Source organism: Protopterus annectens, chromosome 1.part0 (assembly GCF_019279795.1).
Source record: "Protopterus annectens isolate FY-2018-M chromosome 1.part0, PAN1.0, whole genome shotgun sequence".
NCBI classification, from domain to species: domain Eukaryota; kingdom Metazoa; phylum Chordata; order Ceratodontiformes; family Protopteridae; genus Protopterus; species Protopterus annectens.
The window spans coordinates 461,838,815-461,851,480 of NC_056725.1; the positions used below are offsets into that span (position 1 = coordinate 461,838,815).

Sequence of the window (12,666 nt, forward strand, 5' to 3'; positions counted from 1 at the left end):
GACACACAGAACATTCTATAGCCTGTGGACATCACTACTTGTTATTCACAAATGTTTAGCAGTCTCAATGAATAAGGAAATTATATATTTTATGCAAATGCAGGCATAAATCATGCAAACATTCTTAATTAGAGACCTGTTCCCTTGCCATACATATTAATGTATTTAAATGTTTTTACAGTAAACACATAGACTGGCAACATTAGCAAAGTCATTCTGCAATGCCTACATTTGATGGCTAGAAGCTGTAGTATGTGCTATGTATTCCTGATTAATAGCTTTCTGCTTACTCAAGTAAATCTTTTTGCATAATCTGCTTATTTAAAGCTGAATGTGTGAACTGCATTCTGAATAACTGCATTGATATTTTAGATACAAGTCTCATGGCAGTTTTCTTATAGTGGTCTATAGTAGAGCACTGATTTTAAAAAAGCCAGCAGAATGCTGCTCCACAGGTGTGACACTAAGAAAGTACCACATCTCCATGGAACATAAACACATGCTACTTTTGGCAACTCCTTCAGTCACTAAGCTGATGTTCAAATAGTAGCACTCAGAGTCCTGGTATATGGTTTGAAAATGGAGTTAAAGTGACTTTTTCAAAATGTCAAAAACAACCTCAAAGAATACTGTGAACTTTGATTATAAAACAGACTGTCATACACTCAAAATGGACATTATTATTCTATGACATGTGCGGTGCTGCCCATACCTCTCAACTTCTTAATGCAAGAAATCTGGACAAAGCCTGGCATAATGGGGGAACAAAGACCAAAAAATAGAGACACATTTTAAATATTGCTCTTATAAATTTAGAAAGTTGCTAGAATAACAGGATTTATGTTAGCATGCATTTTCTGTAGGATATGAAGTCTGAAACTCAAATGCATGTAATTATTTAGTGACATTAATCCTTAGATCATCCCAGAGATTTGTCAAACAAACATGAATTTTATGAGGAACAAACCAAAAATATGAGACAAAAATATGGGCATTCTGTGAAAATACAGTTGAGAGGTATGGTGTTGATTGAAGCTGGATGATTTTCCAGAATGATATGCCGTTGTGGTGCAGCAGTAGCATTGTTGCCTCACAGCAAGAGGTTCTCCCATTCAATTCTCGGCTTGGGTTGGGAGTGCCTTCTGTGTGGAGTCTGCATGTCCTCCCCACGGTTGAGTGGGAGTTCAAAAGACATGTGTTGAATGGGCGTGCCTTCGTTGAAGGTTGGGCATTGGGCTGGCAACTCAACACCATACAAAAAAAAACAACTGCCAATCATTAGCGGACCAGATTTCCGCTGCAGCGACCCCTAACCAGGAAAAGCCGAAAGACAAACAACAACATATGTAAGATAGCAAGTGAAAACCACTTTATAATGGTGCTAAAATAGTTGATTTGATGTTGACTCTGTGTGAGCTGAAATATGGAAGGTGTACCAGAAGAGTGAAGATTAAAAAAAGTGATTGTGCATTGTGGAAATACATTATTTTAAGGGAGAATTTACTTGACATCCAAAACTCAGTCATCAACATAATCAGAGTTCACCATCCTCAGAGGTTAAAAAGGTGACAAGACTGAATGTTGATGAAATTGCCAACAGCCTGGAGGCAATATGAATTAAATGATGGAAGTTTATGGGGGGTTGTTTGAGATTTATAAGAAAATATTTCGAATTGCTACAAATGAGAATGCCAAACACATGTGCTATCAACAGGTGATGGTGGATCTGGTTAGGCAGCAAACTGGAGAGATTCATGAAAAAGCAAAAGAAATTGTTAAATAATCTACCCAAAATAAATTGTGTCTCACTGGACTGGGGAGAAAGTCACAACTGTATCATTTAAGATCTTATGGTGTTTTGAAGGGTGAAGAAAATGAGGTTTGTTGGACTATGTGAGAGTTACAATGTTTAATCTTTTATTTCTCTCATTACACTACCATCTTTTTTTGCTAATTTGCTTAAGTAACTTGATTAATCTTCTCTTTTTTCTTTTGAAAATATATTTGCTTATACAATACTTCTTGTATTTTTCTTGATTTCTTTCATATAATCTTTTTCTTTGTCAAAGTACTTCTATCATTATAGTCTAAATCTTCTAATGCATCATTATAATGTTTTTTTTTTATATTTTCTTTTTCGACTTTTCTGACATTATATTGCCACTGTAAAACATTTTTTTTATTTTTCCTTAAATATCCACCATCCAGTCCAAATTTTATAAAATGTTCTCATAGTAATATTATCATTCCATAACTGTTACTACTAATCTTTCCTTTTTTATCCCATGCTTTTTCATTTATCCTTTTTATTCCTTTGCCTATTTTTATATATTCCCTATTTTCCTGTATATCTAGCCATATTGCAAGATGATCAAAAAATCCTATTTCAACTACCTACCCTTCTCCTGTAGCTAATCATTCTGATACTATAAAATCTCTTTTAGTTCTATACCCCTTTTGTAAGTCCATGAATTGGTCATGGGTAAGTATAAGGCTAGCTGCCCTAGTGGGACATTTTTAAGCCAAGCCAGTTTCTTTTTTTGTGCTCAAAATTACCTATCCCATTTGGCATAGATTGGCCTTACCTATCCCATGGTTGATAACTATATCTTGCCCCTAATAAGAATAACTGGGATCATACCATAGATAATTGGAGGGGACGCATGCATGGAATAAAGCATTTAGTAGCTGCCTCTGTCTATTAATAGTACAGGGGGTAGTCCTGGGGTCAGATCATCCCAGAAATTTGTCAGAAAAACATGAATTTTATGAGGAACAAACCAAAAATATGAGACAAAAATATGGGCATTCTGTGAAAATACAGTTGAGAGGTATGGTGTTGATTGAAGCTGGATGATTTTCCAGAATGATATGCTGCGGTGGTGCAGTGGTAGCATTGTTGCCTCACAGCAAGAGGTTCTCCCGTTCGATTCTCGGCTTGGGTTGGGAGTGCCTTCTGTGTGGAGTCTGCATGTCCTCCCCACGGTCGAGTGGGCATTCAAAAGACATGTGTTGAATGGGCGTGCCTTCGTTGAAGGTTGGGCATCGGGCTGGCATCTCAACACCATACAAAAAAAACAACTGCCAATCATTAGCGGACCGGATTTCTGCTGTAGCGACCCCTAACCAGGAAAAGCCGAAAGACAAACAACAACATATGTAAGATAGCAAGTGAAAAACACTTTATAATGGTGCTAAAATAGTTGATTTGATGTTGACTCTTTGTGAGCTGAAATATGGAAGGTGTACCAGAAGAGTGAAGATTAAAAAAAGTGATTGTGCATTGTGGAAATACATTATTTTAAGGGAGAATTTACTTGACATCCAAAACTCAGTCATCAACATAATCAGAGTTCACCATCCTCAGAGGTTAAAAAGGTAGCAAGACTGAATTTTGATGAAATTGCCAACAGCCTGGAGGCAATATGAATTAAATGATGGAAGTTTATGGGGGGTTGTTTGAGATTTATAAGAAAATATTTCGAATTGCTACAAATGAGAATGCCAAACACATGTGCTATCAACAGGTGATGGTGGATCTGGTTAGGCAGCAAACTGGAGAGATTCATGAAAAAGCAAAAGAAATTGTTAAATAATCTGACCAAAATAAATTGTGTCTCACTGGACTGGGGAGAAAGTCACAACTGTATCATTTAAGATCTTATGGTGTTTTGAAGGGTGAAGAAAATGTGGTTTGTTGGACTATGTGAGAGTTACAATGTTTAATTGTCTAGATTTACCAAAGATGTTTTGGGGGGGTGTTGGATCATGAAAGCATTTTTCATTGCCTGAAACTGAGGACAGCAGTGGAAAACCTAAGCTAATATTGACCAAATTCATGACTTGATATACAAGAGAACAAGTGCTTGAAACTGAAACCAGGTAGACATTGTGTTTGTGGAGAAGGAAGATTTGGAAATTACTTTAAAAAAAGAGCTAACTTTTTGCGGATAAAGTAATGCAGTGTAAATATAAATGACTGACATTTAAATTGCCATTCCCTGCGACACTGAAGATATTCAAGAATGGGAAAATGTTGTTTGATAATTATGAGGAAGAATTTAAGAAAATAAAAGAACTCCCACCGACATTGCTGTACTTGCAAATGATGCAAAAGGAAAAAGACACTACTAGACTGAGAGAGAGAGAGAGACTAAGGATGAAACCAAAGATGAGTGGGTGATAAGGTCAAGTTTTTTCAGGTAAAAGAGCATTATTTGAGACTATCCCTGGTACAAGATGTTGGAATGGACTGTAGAGTTTGACATGAAGTTCGAACTCAAGGTAACAGCCAAGTGACAAATTAAACAGGAGCAGTTTATAAAGATACATTGTGTTTTGGATGGCGCAGTGGTGCAGCAGTAGAGTTGTCGCCTCACAGCAAGAGGTTCTCCGGTTCAATTCTCAGCTGGGGTGCCTTCTGTGTGGAGTGTGCATGTCCTATGTCCTCCCTGTAATCATGTGGGTTTCCTCTGGGTACTCTGGTTTCCTCCCACATCACAAAGACATGCTTCTGGAGCATTTCTCCCCCGGCCACCGCTGAAAATTGGATTAATTCCAAGTCGGACTTTCCCAGTTAACAAATGTTAAATAAAAATAAATAAATGTAAACACCCAAATTATCTGTGGTGTGTGTGTTGTATTTCTAAATGTAAAATTCCACAATACATTGCTGTTTCAGGTGATTGAAGTTTTCTTTAATGGCTGATATTTTATTCAGTTTGAACAAAGTAAGTTACTTTCACATGCTGTTGCTATTCAGCCATGTTTGCATAGTTTATACAGTTGTTTTAAGGGTTCCAAAAAAGAAAATGTTAGCTTTTTATCTTTCTTATAATACAGGTTATAATAGCATCTGGTGAAGTTTACCATTTACAAGTAGGGATACTGTGCCCATTATAGAAATTGTGCAATAGAAGAGTATATTTTTAAAAATATGAATTAATGAAGGACCTTTTATTTTTGTGATTAGAAGTGTTACCTCCTTAAGAGAGGTGTGAAATGTTAAATAAAAGTGGAATAAAAACAGTTCTTAAAAATTAAACAGTTGTATAGCTTGTGTTATTAGAATAAAAGTAATATTAGCACTTGGTAAATTTAACCAGGTGCAAGTGGGGGTAGTCATTGTTTTGAAATTTGAATCAAAAAGGGACTTTCAGTGCAAAGCTGCTGTGATGGCATAGGGGAATTAAGACTTGTCTATGACCCAGATGATCAGGTCTGATTAAAGTCTTAGGCAACTGATGGCGCAGCAGGGAGAGATGGCCGTTAACATTCAGGGTAGTCAGGCATACCTATGGGCAGCTGTGTTGATCCCTGGTGGATGCTGGGGAAGACGACACACTGGTAGCTGTGTGTAAAGAGGAGAAAAGGATAGAGACATGCCTGAGCTGCTGTGGTGTGGAAATGATACTCCATACGTCTCCACTGCATAACTTCCCCCCAGGTATACCACTGGGCCTGCAAAGGGGGTAGTGGTAGGTCGTACAGCAAAGCCCCCCACATAACAAGTGTCCAGTGTTCAGCTAATCTTCCTCACAGCCCCCCACACCCCCCCCCGCTAGTTATATATACCAACTCCGAGAACATACTACAGTGTGGAAAGAGCAGGTTTCCTTATCGCTAAGTTATTAAGTACTTCCTTATGCTTCCTTTATGTTGGCCAACTATCATCGTCCATTGTAAATCATTACTATGATATGGCCATTCAATGATTAGTCAGCCGTTCAATTAATGTGCTGTTCGACGATTGAAAGAATTGATAAGAATGCAGTATACTGGAATTAAATGGAAACAACTGAAATGAGACTGGAATGAAAGTCTTTATCTTTTAATTACCCAACTTCTGCTGAACAGAAGCCACAATCTTCTTTTATGGGCCAAGTCTTTTGTACTTTTCTGAATGAATTCTGCAAACACTGTAGTTCAGTTAATAAAAGCTTTATTAGATATTAACAATATTCAAATACTGTGTTTAATAACAATGCTGATAAACAATAACAGTCTGTAGAAATACTGGAATGCTGGATAACGGTAATAATGCTAATAAATATAGCCAAAGTTTCTGCAGGTGTATTCTGATTCTTCTGAATAGTATCAACTGAAACAAGTATTTTAGTATGAATATTTAACCTGACTTCTGTACTCCAGCTCAAGTGTCTGTTCTGCAGACCAAAGGCTAACTTCCATTCTGTAATGTTGGATATTTAATCTTTTCTGTATGTTAATCCGAACTAACTGACTTCACTAACTGTATCTGCCATATTTCCTAGTAACACCAAAACCCTGTAATGCTTTTCATGCCTCTTTAGCCTTGGTTGCCTTGGTTTCCAGGTCTTGGCTTGCATGTGCCTCTTTAGCTAGCATTCCATTGGTATGTACATCTTTCCCTTAAGAAAGGAACATTCTGTAAACCTTATTTCTGTACATCTTGTGTTTAGCGAGCAAGATTGTATCTTTCCCTTGAGAAAAGAACATTCTGTATTTCTCTGAAACTGAATTTATTCCTGTAAACATAAGTCTGACTCTATATTTTCAGGCCTATGATTCTACCTTAATGTTGTTGTGTCTTTCGGCTTTTCCCGGTTAGGGGTTGCCACAGCGGAACTCCGGTCCGCTAATGATTGGCAGTAGATTTTTACGTACCGAGTTGCCGGCTCTGACACACAACCTTCAACGAAGGTACGCCCATTCACGCATGTCTCCACACAGAAGATGCTCTAGCTGAGAATCGAACAGGACAACGTCTTACTGTGAGGCGACAACCCTACCGCAGCACCACCACCGCAGTTCTGATTCTACCTTAATGTACTATAGCCAAGTCTGCTCTTCAAATTTTCCCTTAAGGAAGCTCTACTCTTAGTATAATCAGACTACTCGCTATATTATAAGCCTAGCACTTGTTCTCAAAACTTCTCTACTAAGTAAGCACTCTCGTACTAAGTAAGCACTACATCCACCTACCACCCCTGTGAATATCCACTTCCCTTAAAGGCACAACACTCCCTTATACTGTTCTAGCATGTCGAGTGGTAGATTGTTGGCGTCCTCTCCAGTTCAACTGGTTAATCTGGGTATCTTGAGACAATGCTACAATTGTCTCATGTACACAGACAACCCTCTCCTCCTCCCAACAAACACAAATACATGTGAGAGATGCAACTATATAGCCAAACTGGAGGCTGAACTCTCTCAACTCAGGGCTGGCATGACCAGACAGGAGGAGATGGTAACCACACACACAACAAACCCAGTCCCACATAGACCTACCACAAATGCAAACCAAACACATAAAAACACAAAGACATACTCGGAGGCTCTAATAAAAAACTTACCAAAACAACAGAGGCTCCCAAAGCAGACATCCAAAAATCCACCATCTCAAAACAAAACACATGCAACACATACTTCAATAAATCAGTGTGTCAACCAATCACAGCCCTTAAGGCCAAACACCATGCCTGATACACTAGTAATAGGTGACTCTATAGTCAGACACACTGATGTCCCGCTTACCAGGCTGAACAAGGAGAGGGTGACTGTGATCTGCCTATCGGGAGCTAGGATCCCCCACATAACACACGCACTCAGGTCACTCCAAAGCAAGTACAAATATGACTCTGTCATTGTCCATGCTGGCGTGAATGACCTGAGACGTACCTCCCTGGACTACATGAAAAGAGACATAGAGGAGCTCTCTGATTATGTAGCCCAGGCTGGTATGACCCTGACCCTGAGCAGCATCTTGCCCTCACCAAGAATGATGCCACAATACAAAGACAAGATGATCAGCTTTAATAATTGGCTCAAGTACTGGTGTAATTCTAAGGGGATCCAATGTCTGTCTGCCTGGGATGACATGTTGGACAAGCCACGCTGCTTCGCAAGGGACGGCTTGCACCTGTCTCCACTGGGCTTCCGGATATTGGCCAAGGCTCTTGCCACCCCCATATTGCCTTTTTTAGGCAAGGCTCAAAAGACAAACCCACCTCCTTAGAAAACAAAAATGAAAAAAAACTAAGGGTAATGCTGCTCAACGCCAGAAGTCTAAATCTCAAGATGCAGGCACTCGATGCACTCTTCTGTATGGAGAACATTGACATCTGTGCAGTAACTGAAACCTGGTTCAAGGCTCCTGAGAGCACCCCAGCACTACCAGGCTATACCTCGTATCATGCTTTTCGGCCCCAAAACCCGCGCCGAACCACAAAGGGAGGGGGAGTGTCCATATTCATCAAGGACACCCACACCTCCAGGTTAGTAGCAACACATGAAGCATCAGAGACCATACAGGTGCAACTAACCATAGGCAAAACTGCTATACAACTGGTAGCATGTTACAGACCACCCTCCCAATCTCAGGAACCCCACTCAGCCTTCCTGAAGACATTGGAGGAAATGAATATATCACAAAATACCATCATACTGGGAGACTTCAACTACCCAAACATAGATTGGGTACATTATTCTAGCCCTAACACCCTAGCCCAAAGGTTCCTGGAATTCATAAATTCAAATGCACTGGAACAACTAGTCACCTCTCCCACTAGGGGAGATAATATACTAGACCTGATCATCACAAATATGGGGACAAAATGCTCCACACTAGAGGTATATCCCTCACTAGTGAGATCTGACCACAAACTAATCACCCTGGATATACATATCCCACCTCCACCCCCAGCACAAAAGACCACAGTGAAAAACTTCTCAAAAGCAGACTTCACTCTTCTTAAGACTGAGATGGTATCCTTTAAGCCCATTGGGCCAGTGGATACCACATCCCACAATGCCGAATCCTTCACAAATGCTTTCTATGGACATCTCCAAGAATGCATGGATCATGCAATCCCAAATAAATCCAAGTCCCTCTCCACCAAAGGCAAGCGTCCTGTCTGGTGGACCTCAGCCATTAACAAATTATATAACAAAAGAAGGAAGCTACTGCACGACAGAGCAAAATCCCATAAAGGGAAGACATTTCTGATCAACATTAGCAGAAAACTACGTTCTCTCATAAAAACATCCAAGGCCAACTTTGAGAGAAAAATCGCTAAGGACACTAAAGATAACCACAAAGCCTTCTTCAGCTATGTTAGAAACCTGGTAGGAAACCCTCAGATATGCTCAGAGTTAGTTCACAACAAAAAAAATACACTGAACCCACAGATATTGCCAACAATTCTGGCTGACAGGTTCAGTGCAAATTTCTCCCTCCCTCACCCCCAAAAGAAGAAATACTTATCCCAGCTGAATGTAATCTCCCTGTCATCTCAGATGTCCAAGTGAGAACCGCCCTCAACAAAGCTAAAAACACAGCATCAATGGGACCTGATGGTATCCCGGGTTGCGTGCTACGTGAACTCCAAGAGGAGCTAAACCCGCACATAAAAATGCTATTTAACCTTAGCCTTACTACAGGATATGTACCTGAACACTGGCGTACAGCAACAGTGGTCCCACTCCACAAAGGGGGTACCTCTACAGACCCAGGGAACTACCACCCCATAAGCTTAACCAGCCTGGTCTGCAAAGCTATGGAAAGAATCATTATGGAGCTCATAAACAGAGACATAGGGGACCTACAGACACTTGACCCCACCCAGTTCGGCTTTGTAAAGGGCAGATCCTGCCTTTTGAACCTGGTTGACTTTTTTGAAACAGGCACTAGAGCCATTGATGAGGGCAAAGCAGTCCATACAGCCTACCTGGACTTGGCTAAGGCCTTCGACACAATACCCCACTCAGGCATCATAGATAAGCTCACCAGCTTAAATGTAAACCCTTATGTCACTAGATGGGTTGCAAACTGGCTAAAGGACAGAACCCATAAAGTTAAAATCGCTGGAGCAATGTCAGACTCAAAGCCAGTCACAAGTGGTGTCCCACAGGGATCTGTCCTGGGACCCCTCTTGTTCGGCATTTATTTCTCAGATGTTAAAGCAAACATGGGAGGGTTGTGGCTGACAAAGTTCGCAGATGACTGCAAACTAGGCCGTATAGTCGATACAGCAGCGGACACATACATCCTACAAAAGGCGTGACAGAAACGGACAACTGGTGCCGGAGTCACGGCCTTAAACTAAATGCCAAAAATGTATAGTCATCCCTTTGGGAAAAACAAAGTACCCACAAATTATCACATAGACAGCAACCCACTGAGTAAGGAAAAAGTAATCAGAGACCTAGGGACCCAAGTCGACAGCGACCTCTCATTTGACACCCACGTTGCCAAAGTGGTTAGAAAAACATTCTACCTTGCACACCTCATCATGAAGGGATTCACATCCAGATCCAAGGATGTCATTGTACCCCTATACTCCTCCCTCATCAGACCCATGATTGAGTACAATGCCCCATTTGGTATGTACCTCACCCAGCATTTGCAACAGCTGGAGAGACCACAAAAGTACCTCACCAAGAGGATCAAGGGTCTCCAACATATGTCTTATTCTGCCAGACTAAAGAAACTCCAGCTCTATTCAGTAGCATACCGCCTGCTCAGAGGTGATCTCTGCCTGACATACAAGGCCATGTCCAATCAGGATCTGATAGACATGCTCCACCTCAAAAAATCCAAATCCATCAGGAGCACGAGAGCTAAAGACTTAAACCTCAGCACAAGTACGAATAGGACATGCTGGAGGGATAGATTTATAACCCAGAGGCTTCCCATACTTTGGAACAAGATCCCAGTTCATGTTAGGCAGAGCCCCTCACTGACTCTCTTCAAGAGAAATCTTGATGAGTGGATGGGAGATCGTAAGTTTACCCCAGGGATCACATCTGTGTCACTGCTAGACAGGGGCACAGTAAACTAATTCTATTATATAAGGGGGCCTTCATTGTGTCACTACTAGACAGAGGCACAGTATTCTAAATCTATTCTGTGCATTTTTGTGCATTTTTGTACCATTTCATGGGGTGGCGAAAGCCACATCACTATGGCTAGGCTTACAAATGCCCCAGGGCAGATAGCCTAGTACTAAACTATGAAACTATGAAACTCTAACATCTTACCCTGAGGTCCCTGATGAAATTTTACAAGGATCTTATTTTATAGTTACCTTATATCTGTATTGCTTACTACTGTAATCTGGTATAAATATACAGGCTTTATGCCACCTTACTAATAATAATGTGCAGATGTGCATTAAACTTGCAGTTTCAATTTTGACCACTAAGTGTCACTTGAGCATTTATGGCCTCTCTGGATTGAGGTCTGTTAACTTTATGATTTAATTTCCATATTACCTAGATCAATAGTCTTTAGAGCCTTTAAGTCTAAGTTCTGTTGTATGTGTGATATATCCAAAATCTGCACATTATTCTGAAAATCAGTGTCTTTTAATTCTATGATTTCTAAAACTGATTAGGCCAGATAATTCTTTTAACTCTACTGTTCTGGAAACAGTATGGAGAAAATGCCTTACACATACTTAACCTGTCTCTCTGAGTTTTCATTTAAGTTGGACAGGGTAACTGTTAACCCTGCCTATTCTTCTTCCCTATCTCTGTATGTGCTAATGGTAAAATTACACTGTCTATTGCCTATGTTTTTTACCTTATGAACTGGTGTCTTATTGTACCATGATGGCTCTCTGTTATAGCAAATGAAACCTGTTCCTGTTGTTCATGGATTTAAATCTTTAAACACTGTACTGTTTGTATATATCAAGCATGATAACTATTTTCTGAAGACTAATTGAAACTGGCACTAAAGGGATAACTTTATAACTGGTCTTGAAGCACAATTATCATATACTGTATTAACTTGTGTCTGTAAATTTTCATCTAGATTTACTAATAATGCTACTTGCCTTTTTAAACTTCTATGTGCTGTAATAGATGCCTGCCTCCTAAATTTGTGTCTGAAATATTCTATGAATATTTATTAGCTATAATAGTTTACTAAAACCTATGCTTTCTGTATTTCAGATCTATACCCTTGCATTTTCTGTTTCATTTTAACTTTCTGACTAATGTACAATAATTATGTAAAGTGCACTGTAATCCATAAATTAATTAACAAATTAAGCCTGTCCTGTTATGCCTTGAGTATACTGAATAACTATTACTACCTATTCTTTTGATAACTTATCTTAATAAGCCAGTTATAAATAATTATGTCACTTTACCCTTAACTAATGACTATACAAATGATTCTGTCACTTTACCCATAAAACTAATAACTGAATAATGTAATTTGGTTACTTTACCCTTAAAAACCAGTGAATGAATAATACAAATGATGATGTAGCAGAAATGTATGATTTAATAAGCCTGTTACAAATAGTTTTGTCACTTTACCCTTAAAACTGACTGAATAATGTGAAGCAGAAATGTATAATGTTGTTATATTCTGAAATTGTACTGAAATGTACTATACTGAACACATAACTGAGTATGAATGTTATATTCTGAATCTTGACTGAAATTTACATTACTAGACATTTAAAATAGCTGTGCATAAACATTATAATTTGGAAACTAAGGGAATATCTTTTGCCAGTGTTACCTAAACACAGATAAAAGCCTAACTTAAAACCGGTAATGTTATATTCTGGAAACGAAACTGTTAGTACCTTTTCCTGTCAGTATTGTCTGAACATAGATAAAAACATAAACTGAAACCTAATACTATTATAGCATACATTTTAACTTTAA

General features: G+C 39.3%; 1 protein-coding gene across 1 annotated transcript in view; it reads right to left on the reverse strand.

Moving 5' to 3' along the window:
- LOC122792885 (extracellular matrix protein 2-like) overlaps positions 1-12,666 on the reverse strand; it is a 698,737-nt gene that overhangs the window by 199,168 nt on the left and 486,903 nt on the right. The gene's annotated exons all lie outside the window — the stretch shown is intronic.